We start from the raw sequence: 14,294 nt of genomic DNA on the forward strand, positions 1-14,294 counted from the left end.
CCCCTTCCATCTTTATTTATTTATGTTGGGTAATTAGTTGGAGATAAGAGTCTCACAGACTTTCTCTCCTGAGCTGGCTTTGAACCAGCTTCCCAAGTGGCTAGGATTACTGCCCAGCCTGGGATACAGTGTTTAGAAGCATTTCTTTTGCTTTTGTCTACATTTTGAAAAGGAACAATTTGTACTGATTACTAAAGGACTTTAGTGAAATTCAAGTGAAAGTCATGGTCTGAATGTCTTCCCTGATCACTCTGCCTATGCTAAAGAAGGCCAGAGTGCGGCCTTTCTTTGGGGCCATGCTTGATTGCCATAAGGTCTGTGTTGTGTTTCTCCCTCTGCAGATCTGGACAGTTAGAAATACCAGCCTTGGGGCTGGGAAGGTGGCTCAGTGGTAGAGTGCTTGTCTTACATGCCTGAGGCCCTGGGTTCAATTCCTCAGCACCACATAAGCAAAAAGAAAAAAAGCCGGAAGCGGCGCTGTGACTCAAGTGGTAGATCACTAGCCTTGAGCTGAAGAGCTGAAAGACAGTGCCCAGGCCCAGAGTTCAGGCCTCACAACTGGATCCCTCCCCCCCAAAAAAAGAAATACCATCCTTGCCTGTCTCCAAGGTTATCGATAAAGATCATTATGGGAAGGCACAAGGAGGGCACTGTTAATTTGGAAAAGAACTATAAAAATAGAAGGTGCTGTTATCACTTTTAGAAATTTACAGAGCCTTCTTAAACTCAGAGAGCTTCAAAGTCAAATGCAATATCAAATTCTCAAACTCAGGGAGGACAGTGTGTGCTGGAAGTGAGAAGGAGCTGGGAAGAGGAGGGGTAAGGACCCTTATGAGGGTCTCCAAGTTGGAGACCCGGTTGGGTCTCCAAGTGCAGACTGAAGGACCTGGCTTTGGTACATCTTCAATGTACAACTATGTACAACAATCTACAACTTCTTAGAGGTTTAGGGAACTATAATAGACACAGGGACATTGTGTTGCATTATACTTGTCTTATAAGATGGTATCATTGACACCATCTGAGCCACTCAGAGCTCAGCACACTCAGAGCTGAGCACACTCTCCACAATGTGTGTTGGTTGTCAATATCATCTTAACATCAAGACATACCAGAGAAATGAGCATCTTGGCAGAGGGTGGGGGCAGGGTATAAGTGAGAACAGAGAAAGAACCTGGTTGGGCACTCAGGGACCAGGCTCCTCCCATAAAGGTTCTGCATCCCACACTGTGGCCTTGAGCAGCCTGGTGTGCAGGCTCCAAGACATAGTATCACCATGGTCCTGAGCAGTCACTTATGTGAGCCTCACATCATGCTCCATTGTCCCTGGAAGACTTGCATGTGAACCATGGGTTGACTGGATTCTAGAAGCATGTACCTGAAAGAGAATCTAGTCAGACGAAGGATACACGGAGAGCTCATTCAAGCTTCATGGAGCCTCTGATTGGGTCTGGGGGCTGATGTGACCACAGACTGCCCAATGATCTTGTGAGTCATGTAGCTTTCTATTAGAACACCTTAACACCAATACAATGCACCTCAAGCCCTGCCTTCCCTTGAGGACCCTGCCTGTCCAGCAAGAGCTCTGCTTATCTTTTTCTTTAATAAATCTTTGCTGCTTTGCCTCTCCCTCTGTGTCTGTGGACTTTTCTTCAAGACCATTAGACAGCCTTTCAGTATCATAAGGCTTCTGATAGCAAGTTGGTAAAACAACTAACAGGAAAAATTATTACTATATACCTGACTTTGCTTTAACCCAGTCTTACACTGTGCAGGACCACAGGATTTTATGCATGGAATAGTTACAAGCCATTTTCTCTCCAAAGCTTTTAGGATGACTTCTTTGCATTCTGGAAACACTGGTGAGAAACTTAGCTCCCAAGGTAGGTCATACAAATGTTAAAGCTTCTTAATAATTCCAAAAGGATATCTTTAAAAATTAAAAACCCAAACAGACTTTTCTTTTCTTCCATTGACAATTGTTAGGTTGGACAGACTGCAATTGAATTGCAAGGTCAACCAACCAACATTTATATTGACTATTGGAAAACTTAGAAAAGGAAGAGGAAGTTCTTATTTGTGGAGAAGGTTCACCTTGCAGATGAAAGCGTGTCAGAAAAGACCACAGGAGCCACACACTGCCAGATGTATTCAGTGTAGACCTTTCACTCACATGTGCCCCAGCCTTTGGCCCCTGCAGGACAGAAAAGCCACTCCTCAGTGCATTAGAACCTCCACCACCCAACTGGACTTTGGAGAGCAGGTCATGCTGTACTTTGACTGACAGGGCTGCAGAAAGGCTTCCTTTTTATGCATCAACAGAGGAAGGAGCTCTTTCCTGCATGTATTGTGCTGAGAACAGAGAGTGTATGAGACTTTATTTCCTGTGCTTCTCATGGCCCATTACTTCTGGGACTTCTGTGCACCAGAATTTAAAGGGAGGTGAAAGGCCATGACCAGAGTGTGTAGCTGGCTGGAAAGCTGGGCTGTACCTCGGACTCAGCTGGAGAGATGAAAAATATTGATGCCCTTTTTTGTTGGTTTGTTCATTGTTTTTCAATACTGAGGATAAACTCAGGGATTTGTGCTCGCAGGGCAGCTGCTCTACCACTTGAGACATGCCTCCAGCGCTTTTTATTCATTGATTTATTTATTTAGTGTTGGTCATGGGGCTTGAACTCTGGGCCTGAGAGCTGTCCCTCAACAATCCAGCTCAAGGCCAGCACTTCACGACTTGAGCTACAGCGCCACGTTTAGTTTTCTGGTGGTTTATTGGAGATAAGAGTTTCGTGGACTTTCCTGCCCGGGCTGGCTTTGAACTGTGATCCTCAAATCTCAGCCTCCTGAATAGCTAGGATTACAGGTGTGAGCCACCGGCGCCCAGCCCCCTTTTATTTTTGAGGTAGGATTTGCTTTGTGTCTGGGACAACCTGGTCTGCAATCTTCCTTCTTATGCTTCCCTGCATTTCTGGAGGTGACAGGCAGGCTCCTCTGCACCCAGCCATTGTGCTTTCCCCACAGCTGGGAATAATAGGTGTAAATCATCAAGCCCAGCCATTGGTTGAGATGCAGACTTGTCAATTTCTTTTTGCTTAAGCTGACTTTGAACCATGATATCCCTGATTTCTATCTCCCAAATAGCTGGGATTAGAGGGCTGAACTACTGTGTTCAGCTTGATGCCTGGGCTTTAATTTGTTTGGGTAGAGCTGTCATGACTTCAGAAAACATATGAAGTGCTTACAATACACAGAAGACTGTAGAATACATTGTTAGGATTAGATCACATAGACTCTGGAGTCTTACATGTTTAATTCTGCCTGGTGGTAGGTAATAGACTTACAAAGCCATTGCACCTTGTAGCCACAGTTCATGTGTAGCTTTGGTCATTGCTCTCTCTCTCCTCTCCCGATGATGAATGTGAACTGGCATCTCATAATCTATGAATGGCATTGAACACATCTTCACAAGTTTATTGGTTTTTCCCATTTCCTCATGTGAAATACCTGTTCAGGACTTTTGCTAATTTTTAACGTCAAGATGTCTGCTTTTGCTTTTTATGTCTATTTTTTATTTATAAGTTTTTTTATTGTGAAAATACAGGGAGGTTACAGTTACATGAGCAAGGTAATGAGTACATTTCTTATCAAACACTGATGCCTCCTCCTTTGTTTTTCCCTACCATCCCTTCCCTCCCACTTCCACAACTACACTACTGCCCCCCACAGTTTAGCACTGCGTATGAGCCTGAACACTTTGAATCATCTGTAGATTGCTGAGATTACCTAGCACAGTACAGATGTCATGTGAATAGTTGCCCTTTCACATCATTTAGGAAATAATGACAAGAAGAATATACATGTTCAGTTCAGATGCACTTTACTTTGTCTTCCAAATATTTGAATTTGTGGCTGTGGAACCCAGGCATACAGTGTCCAGGCCAGAGAAGTGAAACTGCTAAGTGATTCTGAAATCATGCCCTTCAAAAATACTCTATTTTTAAATGTTAAAAAAATCCACAGAAAAGCCTTCCATTCTTTAGAGTCACATAATAACTGTAAACAGCTTGTCACTCAGGTTGCAATTTACCAAACCTATGACTCTCCTGCCACAGTACAAGTTCACCTTGCCAGGTAGTGAGAAAACCCTAAGAGATTTATAAAAACTACCACTTAACTTGTTTTACACAAAGACAACTCAGATGAATCTTGGTTCCTCTTTCACTATGGACTGGGTATGAGAGGCTAGGATTGGGGGGACCAGATCCTCCCGAGTTCCTAGGAACTCATTGGGACTTCAGACCTCTAATGCCAGAGGGTCTGTTGGTGGCAAGTTAATGTCAGAACATGAAGAACATCTGCTTCATTCTCTTTTATGCAAGCAAGCAGATGAGCAAACCTGTCCAAGACAAGAGGACTTCATTGTGACAAGCAATTTTTCCTGCAAACAACTTGGCATGTGTGTCAGCTGTTTGCAATTCCAATGACCTTTTGATGGAGAACAGAAAACACTGCCAAATGGCTCCATTATGACTAGTCATTCTGATCTTTTGGTTGACTCTTCTTTGGAGCAGTGTTTCTACATGAAGATGGGTGGAGCAGTTCTCATGTCTACAAGATTTGGGGACTGATCAGGAAAGTATTTGCTCCCACTGAATCAGGCAAAGGTGATACCTTAGTTTTCTGGCTTCTACTTTCTATCTGCAAGATTTAAGCCAGCTTTCAGGAGATCTGGCTCACAGATGTTGCCATCCCAGCATTCTGTCCTCTGCTGTCTACTGACTATTCCCTCCAATGCTGGGCTGGCAGAATTCTCTGGTTTCTCAGCAGCACTCTTGGTCCTCTCAAGAAGAGAAACAATCAAACACAAACCCATCCAGATGTGGAGTGTGTAACTCAAAAGGTAGATTTCCAGGCCTGTTGTGACTCACCATTCCTCCAGATTTGATTGAAACAAGCCTTTGCTCAATGATGTGTTCCTTTTATTTTTCCATCAGACTGAAAGGAATGCCTTTTTTATGTAGGGGGATAAGGAGACTCTGCACTGTACATAAGAGGATGGCTTCACCAAGGCAAGGGAGTTACAGATCCTGGATCTGTGCTTGTCAATCATGCAGAAGTATGCAGCTCTATGTCATGTTAGGGATTATCTTAGGTAGACAAATCTATTGCAATTTTATTCTTTTTTTCCCAAGGAAGGCATTTTTTAAAGAGATTTCACAAATTATCAACATTCATTTTTTTCCCCAGTCTCCCCAAATTCACAAATCTCTTTGAATCAAGTGATGTATTTTGGTTCAGAAAGCGTGGATGTTGAATCCACTGAGGGCTGTTTTATCCAGGGGTGCAGTCAAGGTCAAGATGCACACAGCATTAACAAACATAGCTGTGGCTTCATTTTTGGAGCTGCTCTGATGCTGCAGACTGAAGCTAGGCATAGGTGAATCTGGCCCAGCAACCCAGACTGTCCTTTGGGTAGATGACTTGAGTTTATCAGCCCTCCATCAGCTTCTTTCTATTAAGGTAGTCATGGATGGGTGTGGTGGCTCCCTTCTGTAATCCCAGCTACTTAGATGGTAAAAATGGGGGAGGAGGGCTGGGAAGATGGCTCAGTGGTAGAGTGCTTACCTTGCATGCATGAGACCCTGGGTTCGATTCCTCAGCACCACATAAACAGAAAAAGCTGGAAGTGGCGCTGTGGCTCAAGTGGTAGAGCACTAGCCTTGAGCTGAAGAGCTGAGGGACAGTGCCCAGGCCCAGAGTTCAGGCCCCACAGCCAAAACACACACACACACACACACACACACACACACACACACACACACACACACACACACACACACACAAACGGGGGAGGATCTGGATATTAGGCCAGCCAAGGCAAAAAAAAAAAAAAAAAGTTAGTGAGACCCCCCCTCCCCCATTTGAACCAATCATCTAGGCACACGCCTGTCATCCCAGCTACATAGGAGGCAAAAATGGGATCTCAGTCCAGGCAAATAGTTGAGATGCTCGACAAGCATGAAGTGCTATTGGTGTGGGTCAAGATATAGAATGCCTGCCTAGCAAGGCCCAAACTCTGAATACAAACCCAGTACTTTCACCACAAACATGAAAAGAAAAAAAAGATTAGTCATCTCACCAACTAACAACAAATGTACAAAATTATTCACTACAGGGAAATAGAGCAGCCTAGAGAAATTCTGGGTGTCCCGGAACAGACAAATTAACATCTGGATGGCAGTGCCAGGAGTCACAGCCAAGTGTCTGAATTTTCCTGTACCTGGTTGCCCACAGCCTCACACTGCTAAGAATTTTCTACCCTGTGTTACTTTTAGGTCATTTTGTTTTAGGAGCTGAGAACATGAACAGTAATGACAGATTTATTTTAGTGGCTGGGGGCAGAGGAGGCCAAATAAACCTACAACAGAAATTCATATTTTGGGGATGGAAGGTGGCTCAGTGGTAGAGTGCTTGCCTCACATGCATGAGGCCCTGGGTTCGATTCCTCAACACCACATAAACAGAAATGGCCGGAAGAGGCACTGTGGCTCAAATGGTAGAGTCCTAGCCTTGAGCTGAAGAGCTCATGGACAGCGCCCAGGCCTAGAGTTCAAATCCCAAGACCAACCAAAATAAAATTCATATTTCTTTTGCCATTAGTCTGCAGACATAGGTAAAGAGCAGCAGGAGATGAATAATATAAAGACCGAGGAATAGAGAAATGTCTCAACTCGAGTTCAGTGTCAATCAATACATATAAGCACACATATACACAATATGTACATATTATATAGACATCATATTAACATAAATACACATATGTGTACACACAAATACACATATACAAATATGGCTAGCCTTTTTAAGTACACATACACAATCACACACACAAATATATCTGTCTCAGATTGTTTTCCTTTCATTCTTCCTGATGAAGACACTGTGTGGTTCTGTATGCAAGTTGGAACTATGATAATTTGACTTAAATATTAACAAACTCATAATTGGGTATTAAAATTTGAAAAAAATAAATCTTCCACGCAAACACAATATTAAGAAACGTGGAACACAATTTCAAAACAAAGGGTACATGCACTTGCACCCCCATTTGCAGACTACCCCAGGCAATGATTGAAGTGCCTGATTTCATGGTTAGAGGCTGTGGCTCTCCCTTGTGTTTACAAGAACCCCAAATCTTGCAGGTATGTTGGTCACTCATGGGCTGTTTCAATATTCATTGCTACTTAAACATTTAAAGCACTTTTATGCCAGACCTTATCATTAAACCATGCTTCTGCATGTGCTGACAATCCTATCTGAAAGGCAGTTACTTTTGAATGCACAGGACATAAAATGCCATCACTTAAGCCCCAAAATCACCCAGATTGGCCAGGCAGTAAACTCAGGTGAACCCCTAAGGGGCATTTTAGAGAAAAATACTGAAAATAGAAAACAGAATCCTAAAGGAGATATATATCCTACATGTTCATGGAGAAACTATTCTGAGAGAATGGCTCTTCTGCTCTGTAAACAGCTATTGTTTTCTTTTAGCAAAAAAAGATTTTTGTATTACATAAATTTTCAGGGTTTTGTTTTGTTTTGTTTTTCTTTGCCAGTCCTAGGGCTTGAACTCAGGGCCTGGGCACTGGCCCTGAGCTTCTTTTATTCAAGGCTAGTACTCTACCACTGAGACACAGCACATTTCTGGCACCATTCAGCACCATTTCAGGCACAATTCCCAGCATCTGCCTCCAGCTTGTCACCAAGCAGAAATAAACTATTGGGAATGGTCAGAGGGCTGGCATTTGTCTTGGGAGGTGAAAGCCAAAGTTCTTCACCTGTACTTCAGCTGTGAGCCAGCAGTGAGCTGAAAAGCTGCTGCAGGACAAGGCTAAGCAGAGATGTTGGGGAGGGACACAGGTGGGTTGAAGCAGGAGTCAGGTGCACAGATGAGTGGTTGGGGCTGAGGGCTGAAAGAAGGCCAGGGAGAGGTCCTAGGGTTTAAACCTCTGCAGAGAGCCAGCATTCCAAGATAGAGCAGGTTGGGGCTTTCAGTGTGCAATTGTTGGAGCTGGCCAGAGAACACTGGCAGAGAACACTTCCCTCAGTTGGGGGGGAGGATCAGCTGGTATGGACTGTCTGACCTGGACAATTATGGAGTCACATATCTAAGTATTCACAATGCAAGGCGATTACTCAGGATGATATATATTTTGTATGTATGCAGGATAGTAGTTTGAAAGATAAAAACTGTTGGTTAGAATGCTGTGATTTCTGGCTACTGTAATTTTATTTTCTGAAGCAAATGTCTCTAATGATTCTCTCTACAAAACATGAGAGTTCAGCAAAGCAATTGATAGGCATTGCTGATCTTATGCCCAGATAAGGATCCCCAAAGACCACCAAGGAGCCAATAATGAAGTAAGCACATGAGAGTTGTTTATTACAAGCTCCAGCCTGGATTTACAACCATCACCAACACCAGCAGGTCAGAGTTGAGAGCCATGACTCTTCCTTCAGCAGGGTTTTTACAGGGTTTCAGGGGCATTCTATACACTATAGTATCACTTAGTATCACACCATGGGAAATTCTATACACCATAGTATCACTTAGTATCACACCATGGGACATTCATAAAATAATTCTAAAAGATGATTAGTTTAACTCATGCAGGAACCGACCAGGGACTGGGGATTGGCTGGTTCATGGGGTTGATGCTGTTCAAAATGATCTGAGCTGCAACCAAGTGGTCTTTATCTTGCAGGAACACTTGGAATTTAGCTGTAGTTTGTAGAATTTACTGTAAAGGGTACCATAAAGGGTACTGTAAAGGTTCCTGGAATTTGGGCTCAAGGGGAGTTGTTGATACTGTTCCTGGAGTTCAGTTATAGTGCCTTAACAGGATGGAATCTAAACCTAAAATGGCCATATTATATTTTGTTCAGGCTTCACACTCCCTTTTTTGTTTTTGTTTTTCTTCTCAATTGTGGGGCTTAAATTCAGGGTCTGGCCCCTGTCCCTGAGGTCTTTTGCTCAAGGTTAGCCTTCTACCACTTTGAGCCATGGTATTACTTCTGGTTCTCTGGTGCTTAATTAGAGATAAGAGCCTCATGGACTTTCTTGCCCAGTTTGGCTTTGAACCACTATCCTTAGATCTCAGCCTTTTAAGTAGCTGGGATCACAGGCATGAACCACCAGCATCTGGTGACAATGCTCCTCTTAATATAGTTCATTCTCCTCCCATTTCTCATTATATAATAAGAGGTTTGAACCAGCTGACTTGATGACATCTCAGGTCTTGTCTGTTGACAGTCCTCTGGTGACAGTGGCTGCAAGCTTGTTCCATTTTTTGCAACAAGCTCATCTGCATGTCAGTGGCCATGGAATGAAATCAGAAGTGGCAGAGGAATGCTCAGGTTTCTGGGTGGCAGAATGCTTGTCACTCAGTGAAATTCAGATTTCCTTGGTATGCACCATTGATATATCATATAAAAAACACATACAGGCCAGAGGTAATGACATCAAAGGAAGTTAATGATGTGGACCACTTATTCTTACTATGACTTGTTCTGGCAGGCTAAATTCTGAAGCCATCATGATAAAATTTCAGGAATGGCTCTTTTGTTTATTATTGATTGCAAATGGAAGAGGAATGGTTTCTCATTGGACACTATTACAGGGAACTTGTCTGCTCTTAGGCTCCTTCTCTTGTTTTATTCCTTAGCTGCCAGAGATTGGCAGCATTTTGGCTGTGTTTGTGCATACGCTTGTCATTTGTGTAATACAGGAGATGATGTCCAGTTGGCAGTATGTTCTCTAACATGGCCATGAGAATTCAGACTGATGATTATTGGTTAAGCTGGTAACTAAGTTAGACTGTGGAGGACACAGTCAAGGTCAAAGTGGAACTAATGGGCAGCCTCCTAGAGGCTATCAAAGAAGGCATGGGAGGGGGCAGGCACTGGTGGCTCATACCTGTAATCCTAGCTAGTTAGGAGGTTAAGAGCTGAGGATCTAGTTTGAATCCAGCCCAGGCAGGAAAATATGTGAGACACTTATCTCCAATTACTACCATGAAATTTTTTTAAAAAAAATCCAGAACTGGAGGTGTGGCTCAAGTGATAAAGTGCTAGTCTTTTTTTTTGTTGTTTGTTTCAATTGTCACTTTATTGGAAGATGGTAAAATTAGTTACCAAATTAAACTGTAACTTGGTAATAATCCTAAATTACAACAAATTTTAATTAAAGCAAACTGCTTATTCAAAATGATCAATCAAATAACTAAACTCAAAAGGCAGAATAAAAATGAGAAACTTGACTGGCCAATAGTTAGTTCACTAAATAAAATTTGAACTTTTCCTTTTTAAGAAAGGTAAACTGATTTCCACAGATAGTAATACAGAAAGATTTTGCATATAGACTAATTTCCATTCAGTTAACTTTTTTAGAGATCTCTGTTGGGAGATTCATTTACATAACTGGCTGTGCTTGAGCCTTCTTTGCAAGCATCTTTAGATCTGTGATACACTTGGCAATTGTCTCCTTTTCCTGCTGTGCAGAGATGCTCTGTATCACACGGTCCTCCACCCAGTTTATCATGTGCTCTTGCTCCTTTTAATGCATCATATTCTGCACAGAGATTTGGTAATCCAGGCGATTTTTTACCTCCTTGTATACTCTATGCAGCCGGTCCCGGTAAGTAACCTCCAAAGCCATAGCAATGTTATTCCTTTGGACATCAAAAAGGTAGTGGCGTTTCTGAACCAGTGCCTGCTATGACTTCTCTGTATTAATTGCTTCCTGGATTTGTTGGATAGAAGCCTGTTTCAACCTCTTCTAGTTGGGCAATTTTTTGCTCATTGATTTTATCAATAAATTCTGCAAACAAGGCTCCATACTTTTTAATAGCATATATCATTAATCCTAGTAATGATATGCCAGAGAAGGTCTCTGGAGTAATCACATATATTTCTTTAGATAGAAAATACAAGATAAGCCCAGTTCCAAGCACATAGGGTCCTGTTACACCAGTTTTAGGATAAAGAAACTGGAAGAATTCCTCTGGAATTAGCCCCATACGTACTTTTCCTCCATATTCAGGAAGAGGTGGTAGAGGGGCAAAACTTGGCTGCGTAGTGTGAAAGATTCTTTTTGTCTGTAATACCCCCCGGTCCTAGGAGGGCTGCGTTCTTCAGACAGGGAGCCGCGGCGCCGACGGCGGAGACCGCCACCCGGGACAACATGGTCAGCAAACGTCCCCACCGCAGCCACCGCCCGCCAGTGACCTCCACCGGAGGCCGGGTCTGGGGACAGGCGCAAGATGGCCGCCAGCAAGTTCTCGCTAAAGTGCTAGTCTTGAGCAAATAAAGCTCAGGGACAGGGGCCAGGCTCTGAGATCAAGTCCTAGGACTGGGACAAAACAAACAAACAAGCTCAGATCAACAGCCCCTAGACTTCAAACTTGTTTCTTTCACCTTAGAAACACCTAAGTATAGACTTATCTTCTTCCCAGGATCCTGGAAGCCTGTCATCTTCCCATGTTACTTCTGATATAAAGCGAAGCCCATTTAGCTCTGCAGCCTTTAGACCCCATCTGTTAGCTCACACAAAACAAAATTTATATTAAATGGAATTTCAGAAACATCATCCTGGTCTAAATTGAACCTCACTTGATGGGAAGCAAAATGTGTGTTGGTAATTTTGCTTTGGATTCTTGCCTTGGGGCTCTTTGAATTCTAGGGCTGAAGGGAGAGAGAGCCCCTGTCCAGACCTCAGTCTGCCCCTCCCAGGGTGTGACTCCTGACACCTCGCTCTTAGTCACCCCCCCAACACGTTACACACCCCAATCAGACGTAGAATAGAGGGAAAATGATGACCTCCTAGAAGCTTCACTTTTCTCTGTTCAGACCCCTGATTGTAAAAGAGCAACTCTAAAATATGACATTCACCCCAGTATCTCCAATATCGGTCCTTTAGGCTGCTAGACCTTGGGGGACACTGGAAGCATTCGTTTGGGCAACAGTTGACAAAATAGGGATGAACACATAACATGTGGAAAAGCATGAAGACATAAAGCTAGAATCCATCTTCAGCTTGGACTGTTCACTCCCAGGGAAAATGCTCTTTAGATGGCGGGGCATGGATGGGGCAGGAGGGCAGCGCAGGTTTCCAATGACAGAGAGGACATAGTGACATTCCAGGGAAGGCCCACAGCGGCCTGGGGAGGAGCTGTCATTGCTCCAGCTCCACAGAGCAGGGCATGCAGGGTGAGAAGGGCCTGAGGTCAGGAAAAAAATTGAGCAGGAGTGATAGATATGCTTGTTAACTTTGTGTCACCCTCTAATCAAGTCAAGCGTTGCACTTAGAATCCATGATAACGCTGGTACTCATCTTTCTTCCTAATTCTGCTTCCCTTGTAGCGGGGATTATAGAGATGCACTGGCTTGGTTTTATGAGACAGTGTCTCATTAAATATTTTTTCATTTTTTTTTATTGTGAAAATACTGTATAGAGGGGTTACAATTACATGGGCAAGATAATGAGTACATTTCTTATCAAGCATTGTAGCCTCCTCCTTTGTTTCCCCTTCTCATCCCCTCCCATCCTCCCCCTCATTAACTATTTTCATGCCTGCACCAACCTTGAACTTGTATCCTACATCTGATATCTCCCAAGTAGCTGAGATTATAAGTATGATTCACTGAGCCCAGCCCTCACACCTGTTTTTCCAGTGATCAGGGGAGAAGTACTTTGAGGCAAAGATGGGAGAAAAATCAGTTCTGGTCATAGAAGAATTTGGCTCTTGCTTATGGAAGACAGTTGACTGACCAAAACTCAATACAGCCAATGTGGCTGCTGAGTTAGCAACAATTCATCAGGTCAGATCAAAGTCACCAGTGTTCTAGCTTTAGATAAGCATCTCACCAATGAGGGCAAAGGTAAAAACAGTCTAGGGTGATTTTTGTTAGTAGTAGAAGAGTTGGCCCAGTTCCTTCCTCACCCCTTCCCCTTCTACCCAGGAGCTAAGCATTTCTCTCACAGATAAGTTTTATGCATTAACAATTACCCTGAAACACAAATTGAAGAGTTTCTCTGAGCAAAATAAGCAATTCCATTCTCTTCTGACTTTTTTCTTCTAAGGGCAGGTTAGCTTGAATCTGCAAGCTACCATCTCTGCAGACATATTCTAAGCTGACCTCTTGACAATGTCATCTTAGAGATGAATTGAAGCCTCAGACTCGACAGGGGTATAAAACAAACAAAGAAACAAAAACCAACAACAAAAACCAAAGCACTTGCAGAACTTGGTGTCTCCCCAGATTATCATGCTGAGTTTTGGGCAAGTCTTTCAAATGTTAAGTGTTTTAAATGTCCCCTAATCTAATTTACCTTTCTGTCTTCTTCAGGGATGGTGAGGGAAGGTTAATGAGAAGATGGCAGCTGCTTTGATCTCCTGAGGAGAGAGAGATGTGTTTGAATATCTCATATAGTGACCAGGTAGAGGCAAGATTTTAGAAGGAGAAATGACCCATCATTAACACGCTCATCTGTACACCGGAGCCGGCTGTTATTCCAGGCCAGTCCTATTAATGGACTTGTTGTTCTGAAGAGAAAGAGAGACTCTGCTGTGTTTCCAGCGTATCTGGTCACTTCCGTCCCTGGCAGCCGACCTCATGGTGCCTTTGGGATTACAGATCAAATAATCTTCCACCACCTCTTCTTCTTGGTTTGATCTTTGCTTAACCTCACCTCACTCAATTTTTATTGCTTCCTACTTTTTCCTCTTTTATTTTGGCAATTCCTTCTGATGTTTCCTAACATACCAGGCTCTCTCCCTATCCTTTCACCTCCCCCGACTTTTGTAACAGAATTTACTGAATGTTCTTTTTCTTCAGAACTCTCTTTTTGTCTGTTTCTGTTTTTGATACCAGTACTAGTGCTTCAACTCAGGATCTGGGTGCTGACCCTGAGCTTTTATGCTCAAGGCTAGTGCTCTATCACCTGAGCCACAGCTCCACTTCTGGCTCTTGGTAGTTCATGGGAGATATGAGTCTCTCATGGACTTTCCTGCCTGGGCTGGCTTTGAACCTTGATCCTCACATCTCAGCCTCCTGAATAACTGGGATTACTGGCATAAGCCACTGACTCCTGGCTGTATTCTTTTCTTCCATCTTCCCAATGTTATCATGTGGCCAGTTGCCATGACCTGTCAGGTCTGAGCGGAGCTTTGTGTCCCTGAGGAAACTTTGTGTATTTTCCTAGCCTGGTAGAGAGGGCCTTCTCTCATCATGTG

At 43.2% G+C, this 14,294-nt stretch overlaps 1 pseudogene; it reads right to left on the reverse strand.

The window, feature by feature from the left end:
* Positions 1-10,152: 10,152 nt before the first annotated feature.
* LOC138821771 (ATP synthase F(0) complex subunit B1, mitochondrial pseudogene) lies at positions 10,153-11,338 on the reverse strand (annotated as a pseudogene).
* Between the last annotated feature and the right edge of the window lie 2,956 nt (positions 11,339-14,294).

The sequence above is a fragment of the Dipodomys merriami genome, unplaced genomic scaffold, assembly GCF_024711535.1.
Source record: "Dipodomys merriami isolate MVZ:Mamm:240054 unplaced genomic scaffold, mDipMer1.0.p SCAF_94, whole genome shotgun sequence".
Lineage (NCBI taxonomy): Eukaryota > Metazoa > Chordata > Mammalia > Rodentia > Heteromyidae > Dipodomys > Dipodomys merriami.